Here is a 13,298-nt window from a genome sequence, read left to right as displayed (position 1 = left end):
TTTACAAACTATAGGTGGTAAAATAGATTATCATAAACTTCATTGTAATTTATCTAAATGCACTGATTATAGATGGAGAGTGTCAGAATAGATTTTTTTAAAAACAGACCCAATCACATGTTGTGTTGTCTATAAGAACCCACTTTAACTATAAAGACACTGATAAGTTAAAAGTAAAGGGATGGGGCTTCCCTGGTGGCGCAGTGGTTGAGAATCTGCCTGCCAATGCAGGGGACACGGGTTCGAGCCCTGGTCTGGGAAGATCCCACATGCCGCGGAGCGACTAAGCCCTTGAGTCACAATTGCTGAGCCTGCGCGTCTGGAGCCTGTGCTCCGCAACGGGAGAGGCCACGATAGTGAGAGGCCCGCGCACCGCGATGAAGAGTGGTCCCCACTTGCCGCAACTAGAGAAAGCCCTCACACAGAAACGAAGACCCAACACAGCCATAAATAAATAAATAAATAAATAAATAAATAAATAAATAAATAAAATTTAAAAAGAAGAAAAAAAAAAAGTAAAGGGATGGAGAGATATACCATGCTAACACTGATCAAAAGAAAGCAGGGGTTGATATACTAATACCTGACAAAGTTGACTTCAGAACAAGGAAGGCTATTGAGGTAATGAGGGACACAATGCAATGATAAAGTGGGCAATTCTCCAAAAGACATAAAAGTTCTATCTGTGTAGGCACTTAAAATAGCGTGAAAGTACATGAGGCAAAAATTTATAGAACTGCAAGAAGAAATAGACATTCACTATTATAGTTGGAGCCTTCAACACCTCTGTCAGTAACTGATAAATCCAGCAGGAAGACAATTAGTAAGGATAAAGCTGATCATGCACTATGGATCAATTGACCTAACTAGTATTTATAAAATACCCTATCCATCACAGCAGAATGCACATTCTTCACAGAATCACATGGAACATAAACCAGGACAGACAAAAATGTACCATATTAGTGAAAGATGTTAATAGTAGGGAACTGGGTGTGGGGTTTATGGAAATTGTCTATACTATGTTTGTAATTTTCCTATTAATATAAAACTACTCTAAAGTAAAAATTATGTTAAAAATATAGATATGTATTTAAAAAGTATATTTAGAATTTTTAATATAATATTTAGATATATATGCATTGAAAAATCATAACTGCATTTAAAATTTCTAAAAAAATGTGCAAAACATTAAGTTAAAATTTTTAATTTGTTACATATTTAGGAAGAACTGTAATTAAATTACAAGATATTAAAATTATTTTTCATATTAGCAAATATGTATAGCAAAGCTGATGGTTTGATTACATCATGTTGTTTACTCATATGGTATATATTTCAACATTTAATCTATTATTTATAAATGAAATAACTAATCTGAGAAAATATTTTTGTTCCCTCTGTTTCTTAATTTTCTTTTGATGCTTTCCTGAACAGAAGGTTTTAAAGATTGATATCAACGTTCATTAATAGTAACAGGCAGTTTCATGAGTATTAAATGCTACTACAAAGCATTTAACATTAACTATTATAATGTATTCAACAAGAAAAAAATCATTGCATAAAATGTCACCTAACATTTCAATTTTTTTGCAAGCCATTAAGAAGCCAGTCAATAAACTATTTAATATAATGGTAATATAAATATTTCATGACAAAAGTCAGTGGTCTCCTGCTGACAACTAATAATGTCATTGCAGCAAATCCTTAGAGCTACGTTGTAGGGAGTAAGATGCACAGTCTTTCATGCAAAGAACATAAGTTAGGATTACCCTTCCATGAAAATAATTTAACACTTAATAATTTGGGACATTATTTTATCTTCTAGTACATGTATCTTCCTAGAATACTTTGAGTATGTGAATTATTAAGGAATCTCAATCTTTGCATGCTCTTACAGTCTGCTGCAAGAATTAAGAATTCTTTCATAGATCAGACTCATATCTCATATTATTGTTATTCAAAGAGTATTACCAAATTAGTGAATATAATCAAAAGTTTTCCTGAATCAGAAATAAACACAAATTATATTTTTATTTTTCAGGCATTGCTTTACTGTCATTTATCTTTCATAAACAAAAATGTTGGATTTTTGAAAATTTGCAAATTGCTTTGATATTGCTATGTAAAAGAAGATGAAGAAACTGTCAAGTTTTAAAGACTTATGTGCTTATTACATATTTGAAATGATTTAACTCCTGTAGATATAGAATAATCACTCTTAATCAGTGCATTCTCACAGTGTTTTGTTCTTACCCTTATTGGGTTTACTGTACTCCATTTTGTACTACAGTTACTTGAGATATGTATGTCTTCAGGCAGAGCATTCTTATATATTTTGGAATCCTGCTTCAAAGCACGGCATCTTGATATTAAAGGTGGTTAATAATGACACAAACTTTTGTACCTCTCAACTATGTTTGACAGTGGCTATCACTCTTTCTTCTTTAGGTTCTATTCTCTATAGAGAAGCTCCTGAATTCTGTAATGGACAGTGTGTGTTCTTAGAGCTGACTGCTATTTCCTTTCCATCCCTTTTCTTTCTGTCCCTTTCCTTTCATTCTATGGATAAAACATTTTGCTATGTGCTGTAGAGCAGAGCTTTCCAATAGCTCAATGGTGCACTGTAGTAAGCTTATAAGTATGTCATAAGACACTGACTTCAGTCCTTGGGATGAACAGGTGGAGCTTAGAGCTTCCAGACTCTTTTGCTGGTCACCTCCAAATTAAAGTAGACTTTTCCCTGACTTTTGTGGGAGAAGTCTGGGTGAAATGGAGTCAATCCCTTCTGTCTTGCAGGCAGTGAGCATATTAAAGGTAATGAACACTCACTGCTCCTATACCAGGTACAGAGGACAACCACAAAGGTGTTCGACCACATGAAGGTCTACCTCAGCAGCCAGCTACAGAACAACTACTGTCCATTACAGAGGGGTGGGATTTTTGGAGGAATTCCTTTTCCCAGTGCCCATGGAGCTTTTCACTAAGCCCAAAGTACTTCCAATTGGGGCCTAAGGAACAGAAAAGTTGAATGAGGCTCCTGACAGATGACTCTTTAGGTAGTCACTCCCAAGTTTTGTCTTCACATATGCTGAATATTTCTGTCCCTTTGCAGCTGATGTTCATTGTACTGGCTTTACCTTGGATGCCCAAGAATGTATGTGAATTCTATAAATCAAGAATAATTATTTTGAAATACTTAATATGAAAACTTTGATTACATCCAAAGTCCATACCCATTGTTGCAAGAAAGTTCAATATAAAGTTGTCAATTAAAGAAAATTTAAATTATTTAATCATTTCAACTCAGGAAAAGTGTTAAATTATTATTAAATAAAGGGTTAATATTTTATCACCAAACTCTGAACAAAGTCTCTCATAGATGAAAACTCACAAACACATGAATAGATCACAACTAAAAAGTTATGAATGCACTTATCCATTCAAAGCATAAAACCTGATTTTAAAAGAAATTAATATTCACAGGAAGCTCAAGTTTCTCCTTAGAAAGTGGAAAACATTACATTGAAGTTGGATACTAATTCATAATTTAGTATTTTCCTTTTTACTTTGCCATTAATTACTCATTATAATTATTCAATATATTGAAGAGTTGATTAGTCTTTTCACCAAGCCCCATAGAGATGTCTTCAAAAGGTGGGAGGCCCTGCCTCAATGAAACAGGATCAGTCATAGATGCACCACTAGCTCTAAGGAGCTTCACCTCTCATAAGTTACATGAACATGAACTGAAATGTCTGCAATAAAGTAGGACACTAGTAGTACATGGTGCTGTAGAGATGCAAACAATTGAGCAATTGTATTTAGCTGGAGAATCAGGAAAAGAGTGAGGATTGGGGGAAAGAAAGTAAGGGAAAACAAAGATACAAAGGTAAAGGAAAAAGCTTGCTTTAGATAGAAAAAATGGTTTGCTCAAAAACACAGAAGCAGTTGTCAACTTAGTTAATTTCCACTGATGTTCTTGCTGTCATTTCCTATTTGCCCTCAACCCACTAAAACTGGGTTCTTTCACTGACTGATAAACTGAAATTGCTTTTGGAATTCTATCATCAGTTTTTCATTTCTAATGACCACTTTTCAGATTACATTTTGTCTGCTCATTATAGCATGTGGCACAGTTATTATTCTCTATTCACTTGAAATCTATGACACCATCTTTTCCTGGCAGTGTTCTTAGTATCACTTGTCTTCATCCTTCATGAGCTTCTTTTCTTTGCCCACTCCATTTCTACAGGTTTCCTAGCTCCTCTTCTCTTCCCTCTATGCACCACCTCCCTTAGTTTCCTTGTCACATCCAAGGTGTGACCTATCACATGTTTGATTCAGATCTCAGCTGAGCCTTGGATCCATATATTGTATTGCCAAGTAGAGGTCTCCATTATGTATCTTGAGGTAATCAACAAGTCACAAATTCACTACATGTCTTACCCCAAATCTTTTCATTTTTTAATTCCTATATTGCATAACATAATCATCAACCCATTTACTCAAACTGGAAATCAGCAAGCATCTTTCTTTTTCTTGATCTCTAAATTCTATTCCCTCAGTCCAGCCTATCCTGCAGTCCTATTAATGCTCTCTTGGAAATCTGTATGTTTCTTTATGCCACTTCTCTATCTAAAAATGAGAAAAATACATTATATGAAGGGTTAATATATGGATTTACATAAGAGGGTAAGAACCCACCAGAGGGCCCAGGACCCAGCCCCATAGTCCAGTGCACAGGCACTACTCCTGGGACGCACAAGGGTCCCGTAGCCAGCCATCCAGACCCAGGTCCACATAACAGCTGGCCATATCAACTCTGGGAATCCTAGGCCCTGCAGCCAGAGACACCAGGACCCAACCCACCCATCAACAGGCTGGCACCAGCCCCAGGACTCCCTGGACCCTGGTCCTGCCCACCACCAAGCCAACACCAGCTCTGGGACAACTTGGAACCCTCAGCTAGCTTCCCTGGGATACAACCCCACAACTAGTGTGCTGACACCAGTTCTGGGACCAGCCAAGCCTACCAGACAGCCCACAATAGTCAGCCAACCACAGCAGCTACATAGAAGGAACACTTAGTTCTGGTGACCAGAGGGAAGTATGTTGCAGGGCCCCAAAGGACATCTCCTATATAAAGCCACTTCTTCAAGTTTGGGAAAAGTAAGCAGCCTACCATATATAGAGAAATAAAAACAGAGAATTAGGGAAAATGAGACAACAAAGGGATATATTCCAAATGAAGAAATGAGATAAAACCCAAGAAGAAGAACTAAGTGAAGTGCAGATAAGAAATCTACTTGAAGAAGAGTTATAGGTAATGATTGTAAAGATGATCAAGAGCTTGAGATAAGAGGAACACAATGAGAAGTCAGACATTTCTAACAAAGAGTTAGAAAATCTAAAGAAGAATCACATAGATATGAAGAATAAAATAACTGAAAGAAAAAATACACTAGAAGGAATCAACAAAAGATTAGATGATACAGAGGAATGAATCAGCAAACTGGAAGACAGAGTAGTGAAAATCACTGAAGCTGAATAGAAAAAAGATTTTTTAAATGACAACAATTCAAGAGACCTCTGAGACAACATCAAGAGTACTAACATTCACATTATAGGGGTCCCAGGAGACAAAAGAAAGAAGCAGAGAACACAGTTGAATACATAAGACTGAAAATTTCCCTAACCTGAGAAAGAAAACATACATTCAGGTCAAGGAAGCACAGAGAATCCCAAACAGGATCAAGTCAAATAGGAACACACCAAGAAACATTGTAACTGAAATGCAAAAATTAAAGATAAAGAGAATGTTAAAAGCACCCTGGGAAGAACAACAAGTTACAAGGGAACTCCCATAAGGTTATCAGCTGATATTTCAGCAGAATCTCTGCAAGCCAGAAGGGAGTGGCATGGTATATTTAAAGTGATGAAAGAGAAAAACCTACAACCAAGAATATTCTACCTGACAAGGCTTTCATTCAAATTTGATGGAGAGATCAAAGGTTTACAGGCAAGAAAAATCTAAGAGTTCAGCATCACCAATCCATCTTTACAAGAAATGTTAAAGGAACTTCCCTAAAAGAAAAAGAAAGGGCAACAAATAGAAATATTATAATTACAAAAAGAAAAGTCTCATTGGTAAAGGCAAATATATGATAAAGGTAGTAAATCAACAGTTATAAAGCTAGTAAGAAGGTTAAAAGACAGAAGCAATAAATCACCTATATCCACAATAAGTAGTTAAGGGATATGCAAAACAAAAAGATATAAAACATGATGTCAAAAAGAGTGATCATTGCAGAAGAGTAGTAAAAATGCAGGGCTCTTAAAATCCATCTGAAATTAAGAGATCAGCGACTTAAAATAATTACATTTATATAGATTGCTATATATAAATTTCATAGTAACTACAAATCAATAATCTATAATAGATACACAAACACAAAAAGACATGAATCCGACATAACACTAAAGTTAGTCGTCAAATCACAAGGGAAAAGAGCTAAAGAAGAAATGAACAAGTGAGATTTACCCCAGGGATGCAAGAATAGTTCAGTATTCCCAAATCAATCAACTTTATACACTACAATAACAAAACAAAAGTATAAAAATCATATGATCAGGAGGGGTAAATAGGTGGAGTTCACCTCTTCCCACAGGGGCATCAAGAATACATCTACAGTAGGACCTTGTTGTTTATCCATCCTATATATAATAGTTTACATCTGCTAATCCCAAACTCCAACAACAAGATCCTACTGTATAGCACAGGGAACTATATTCAATATCCTGTGGTAAACCATAATGGAAAAGAATATTAAAAAAACAATGTCTATATGTGTATAGCTGAGTCACTTTGCTGTACAGCAGAGATGGACACACCACTGTAAATCAACTATGCTTCAACAAGAAAAAAAGAATACATCTACAAATGGAACAATTCTCACAGAGCACCTGCTGAACACTAGCAGGGCACCTCAGACACCTAAACGGACAAGGAAAGATCCCCATGTAACCAGGTAGGATGAAACAGAGAAAAGGAAAAAATGAAAAGTGGAAGTGGGACAGGACCTGTGCTCCTGATGGGGAGCTGAAGGAGAGGAGAGGTTCCTGCACACAGGAAGCCCCCTCACTAGCAGGGAGATCAGCTAAGACAGAAGGGGAGATTCAGGGCCCAGAGGAGAGCACAGCAACCAGTCTGTGGCAGGCAGGACAGAGAGAGACCTACACAGATGGTCCGTGCCACAGCCCTGCATTCCCCAGCCTGAAACATGTGTCCACTGGTGCTGATGGGGACTGGATGCTAGACTGTGGGGTTTGGAGAGGAACCTGGCGAGAGGACTGCTGTTGGCTGTGTGTAGACAGCCTGAGGGGACAGGAGTGAGGAGCTCCACAAATTTGAATGCTCCTGGAGGAAGCCATCGAAGCATCACTGTTGAGTGATGCATGCAGGGCAGGGCTGCCATTATAGCCTCTCTCTCCATGCATCAGCTTCCACCCCCAGAAGACATTAGAACTGGCTCCTGCTGGAGTGGGTTTGCACACCTCAGTCAGTTGCTGCCTCCTTCCTCACCCCTGGCAATCACGTGCATCCCTGTCAGTCACCACCTCCACCCCATCTCACTTGGGCAGGAAGCAGGTGCCTGTGGGTGGCCCACATGCAGACGTGGGGCTGAAACCCAGGGGCTGTGTAACTAAGGAAGAAGAGCTGAAAGCAGAAAGCTGAAGAAAGCAGCTCCTTGCAGCTGCACAAACCATGGATTAAACCCCCATGACATGCTTGATAAACTCAGCACCTGCAGGACATCTGAATGGACAATGAGTGCTCCTACCACTGAGATGGGTCTAGCTTTAGCAGCTCTGGACTTTGTGGGCACGTATATGTGGGAGTTCGGCCAGGTCAGAGTCTGAGCTGCCCCCATAGTGCCCACAGTGGACACAGATCCATGATTACTGCAATCCTGGGACCTCACTTCAGTGGATCTACACTGGTGGCCTGGTGAAAACAATGCCTGAGAGACACCAGGGCCAATTGTCTGCATACCAACAGTTAAGGTGGGGCTGAGAGCAGTGCCAATAACAGAGTAACTTGTGAGCTTGCACAATGGGTGAACAGTGACACAACAGAGCACATTCACAGGTGAACAGCTCTGGAGGAGGAATACTCAGTGGCTACTCTCCCCATGGGAGTGCTCCAATCCCTGCTACATTGCACTGCAGATCAGAAGCACAGCTAATAAACAGATGTGGGGTTATCTATTCCAACAAGTAGGGAGTTGACCCTGCCCCAGAAAGGGGCAACCACAGACAACCACAGAGCACAGGGAAGGCCCCACTCAATATCCAGAGCAAGCTCTGGTCACTACAACACCAGTCAAACCCCCTATCAAGGGGATAATGGAACAAGCCTCTGCACCAAACTCACCCACCTGGGGGCAGACTCCAGAAGCAAGAAGAACTACAATCCTGCAGCCTGTGGAAAGGAGACCAGAAACACTGTAAGCCAGACAAAATGAGACAACAGAGAAATTTGTTGCAAATGAAGGAGCAAGATAAAAACCTACAAGAAAAATTAAATGAAGAGGAGATAAACAATTTATCTGAAAAATAATTCAGAGTAATGATAGTAAAGATGATCCAAGATCTCAGAAAAAGAATGGAAGCACCTATCAAGAAGATACAAGAAAAGTTTAACAAAGGCCTAGAAGAACTAAAGAACAAACAGATGAACAGAGTTATTATTGTCTTAATAACTGAAATGAAAAATACACTAGAAGGAATCAATAGTAGAATAACTGAGGCAGAAGAACAAATAAGTGACCTGGAAGACAGAATGGTGGAAATATCTTCTGCAAACAGAATAAAGAAAAAAGAATGAAAAGAAATGACAGTTTCAGAGACCTCTGGGACAATATTACATGCACCAACATTTGAATTACAGGGGTTCCAGAAGAAGAAGAAAAAGAGAATGGGCCTGAGAAAATATTTGAAGAGGTTATAGATGAAAATTTCCCTAACCTGGGAAAGGAAATAATCACCCAAGTCCAAGAAGTGCAGAAAGTCCCACGCAGAATAAACCCAGGGAGGAACACACCAAGACACACAGTAATCAAATTCACAAAAATTAAAGATAAACAAAAACATTAAAATCAATAAGGGAAAAACAACAAATAATGTACAAGGGAACACCCATAAGGTTATCAGCTAATTTCTCAGCAGCAATTCTGCAAGCCAGAAGGGAATGGCACAATATATTTAAAGTAATGAAAGGGAAGAACCTACAACCAAAAATACTCTACCCAGGAAGTCTCTCACTCAGATTTGATGGAGAAATCTAAAGCTTTACAAACAAGCAAAAGCTAAGAGACTTCAGCACCACCAAACCAGCTTTACAAGAAATGTTAAAGGAACTTCTCTAGGCAGGGGGGAAAAAAAGAGGCCACAACTAGAAACAAGAAAAACACAAATGGGAAAGCTCACCGGTAAAAGCAAAAATACAGTAAAAGCAGGAAATCATCCACACACAAATATGATATCAAAACCAGCAGCCATGAGAAGAGGAGAGTACAAATGCAGGAAATGGGAATTGCATTTGAAATTAAGAGACCAGCAACTAACCACAAACTTGTGTGTGTATAAATATATATATACACATATATATATATATTTATATAGACTGTTATATCAAAACCTCATGGGAAATGCAAACAAAAAAATTACAATAGATACACACACAACAAAGAAAAAGCAACCCAAATACAACACTAAAGGTGGCCATTAAACCACAAGAGAAGAGTACAGAAGAAGGGAAGAAAAATGACCTACAAAAACAAACCCAAAACAATTAAGAAAATGGCAATAGGAACATACATATTGATAATTACCTTAAATATAAATGGATTAAACGCTCCAACCAAAAGACATAGACTGGCTGAATGGATACAAAAACAAGACCTGTATATATGCTGTCTATAAGAGACCCATGTCAGACCTAGGGACACATACAGACTGAAAGTGAGGGGATGGGTAAAGATATTTGATGCAAATGGAAACCAAAAGAAAGGTGGAGTAGCAATACTCATCAAACAAAATAGACTTTAAAATAAAGACTGTTACAAGAGACAAGGTAGGACACTACATAATGATCAAGGGATCAATCCATGAAGAAGAAATAACAATTGTAAATATATATGCACACAACATAGGAGCACCTCAACATATAAGGCAAATGCTAACCACCAAAAAGAGGAAATTTACAGTAACACAATAATAGTGCGGGACTTTAATATCCCACTGACACCAATGGACAGATCATCCAGACAGAAAATCAATGAGAAAACACAAGCTTTAAATTACACAATAGACCAAATAGACTTAATTGATACTTATAAGATATTCTATCCAAAAGCAGAAGAATGTAATTTTTTCTCAACTGCACACAGAACATTTTCCAGGCTAGATCACATCTTGGGCCACAAATCAAGCCTCTGTAAATTTAAGAAAATTGAAATCATATCAAGCATCTTTTCTGACCACAACGTTATAACATTAGAAATCAATTATAGGAAAAACTGTAAAAAACACAAACACATGGAGGCTAAACAATATGTTACTAAACAACCAATGGATCACTGAAGAAATCAAAGAGGAAAAAAAAAAAAAAAACCCTAGGAACAAATGACAATGAAAACCCGATGATAAAATCCTATGGGACACAGCAAAAGCAGTTCTAAGAGGGAATTTTATAGCAATACAATCTTACCTCAGGAAACAAGAAAACTCTCAAATAACTAACCTCACCTTACACCTAAAGCAGCTAGAGAAAGAAGCACAAACAAACCCAAAGTTAGCAGAAGGAAAGAAATCATAAAGATCAGAGCAGAAATAAATAAAATAGAGATGAAGAAAACAATAGCAAAGATCAATGGAAGTAAAAGCTTATTCTTTGAGAAGATAAACAAAACTGACAAACTTATAGCCAGACGCATCGAGAAGAAAAGCGAGAGGACTCAAATCAATAAAATTAGAAATGAAAAAAGAAGTTACAACTGACACCACAATAATACAAAGGATCATAAGATACTGCTACAAGCAACTATATGCCAATAAAATGCACAACCTAGAAGAAATGGACAAATTCTTAGAATGGTACAACCATCTAAGACTGAATCAGGAAGAAGTACAAAATATAAAGAGACCAACCACATCAACTGAAATTGAAACTGTGATTAAGAAAATTCCAACAAACAAAAGTCTAGGACCAGATGGTTTCACAGGCGACTTCTGTCAACCTTTTAGGGAAGAGTTAACACCTGTACTTATCAAACTACTCCAAAAAGTTTCAGAGGAAGAAACACTCTATAGCTCATTATACAAGGCCAACATCATCCTAATAACAAAACCAGACAAAGATACCACAAAAAAAAAAAAAAAAACTTACAGGCCAATATCACTGATGAACATAGACACAAATATCCTCAAAAAAATACTAGCAAACTGAATCCAGCAACACATTAAAAGTATCATACACCATGATCAAGTAGAATTTATCCCAAGGATGCAAGACTTATTCAATACATGTAAATCAGTCAATGTGATACACCACATAAACCAACTGAAAAATAAAAACCATATGATCATCTCAATAGATGCAGGAAAAGCTTTTGACAAAATTCAACACCCACTTATGATAAAAACTCTCCAGAAGGTCAACATAGAGGGAACATACCTCAACATAATAAAGGCCATATATGACAAACCCATAGCAAACCTTATTCTCAATGGCAAAAAACTGAAAGGACTTCCTCTAAAATCAGGAAAAAGAAAAGAATGTCCCTTCTTGCCACTTTTATTCAACATAGTTTTGGAATTCTTAGCCATGGCAATTAGAGAAGATAGGAAAGAAAAGGAATCCAAACTGGAAAAGAAGAAGTAAAACTGTCACTCTTTGCAGATGACATGACATTATACATAGAAAATCCTAAAGATGCTACCAGAAAACTATTAGAGCTCATCAATGAATTTGGAAAATTTGTAGGATACCAAATTATTACACAGAAATCTCCTGCATTCCTCTACACTAACAATGAAAGATCAGAAAGTGAAATTCAGGAAACAATCCCATTTACCATCACAACAAAAAGAATAAAATACCTAAGAATAAACCTACCTAAGGCAGCAAAAGACCTGTACTTGGAAAACTATAAGATACTGATGAAAGAAATAAAAAATGACACAAACAGATGGAGAGATATACCATGTTCTCAGATTGGAACACTCAATATTGTCAAAATGACTAAACTACCCAAAGTAATCTACAGATTCATTGCAATCCCTATCAAATTACCAATGGCATTTTTCACAGAATTAGAACAAATATGTTTACAATTTGTATGGAAACACAGAAGATGCTGAATAGCCGAAATAATCTTGGGAAAGAAAATCGGACTGGAGGAATCAGATTTCCTGACTTCAAACTATACTACAAAGCTACACTAATCAAAACAGTATGGTACTGGCACAAAAACAGAAATATAGATCAGTGGAACAGGACAGAAAGTCAAGAGATAAACCCAAGCACCTATAGTTACCTTATCTATGACAAAGGAGGCAAGAACATACAATGGAGAAAAGACAGCCTCTTCAATAAGTGGTGCTGGGAAAACTGGACAGTTACATGTAAAAGAATGAAGTTAGAACACTCCTAATATGATACACAAAAACAAACTCAAAATGTATTAAGGACCTAAATGTAAGGTCTGGTACTGTAAAACCCTTAGAAGAAAACATAGGCAGAACACTCTCTGACATAAATTGCCACAAGATCTTTTTTGATCTACCTCTTAGAGTAATGAAAATAGAAACAAAAATAAACAAATGGGACCTAATTAAACTTAAAAGCTTTTGCACAGCAAAAGAAATCATAAACAAAATGAAAAGACAACCCTCAGAATAGGAGAAAATACTTGCAAACAATGCAACGGACAAAGGATTAATCTCCAAAATATACAAACAGCTCATGCAGCTGAATATCAAAAAAACAAAACCCAGTCAAAAAATGGGCAAAAGATCTAAATAGACATTTCTCCAAAGAAGACATAGAGATGGCCAAGAAGCATATGAAAAGATGCTCAACATCACTAATTATTAGAGAAATGCAAATCAAAACTACAAAGAGGTATCACCTCACACTGGTCAGAATGGCCATCATGGAAAAATCTACAACCAATAAATAAATTTTGGAGAGGATGTGGAGAAAATGGAACCCTCTTGCACTGTTGCTGGGA

At 37.1% G+C, this 13,298-nt stretch overlaps 1 protein-coding gene across 8 annotated transcripts in view; it reads left to right on the top strand.

Annotated features, from left to right (window-relative positions):
- Window positions 1-517: 517 nt before the first annotated feature.
- The window catches only part of GRIA4 (glutamate ionotropic receptor AMPA type subunit 4), a 548,948-nt gene continuing 536,167 nt past the window's right edge, over window positions 518-13,298 (top strand). For all 8 annotated transcript variants that reach the window (XR_014250098.1, XM_082409903.1, XM_082409907.1 and 5 more), the window contains exon 1: window positions 518-13,298. This exon is cut by the window's right edge and continues 16,491 nt beyond it. The gene's annotated coding sequence lies outside the window, so the exon portion shown is untranslated.

This window comes from Balaenoptera physalus (genome assembly GCF_965194825.1).
Source record: "Balaenoptera physalus genome assembly, chromosome: 10".
NCBI lineage: Eukaryota > Metazoa > Chordata > Mammalia > Artiodactyla > Balaenopteridae > Balaenoptera > Balaenoptera physalus.
Note: the sequence above shows the minus strand (reverse complement) of the source record. Positions and strands in the feature narration are given on the sequence as shown.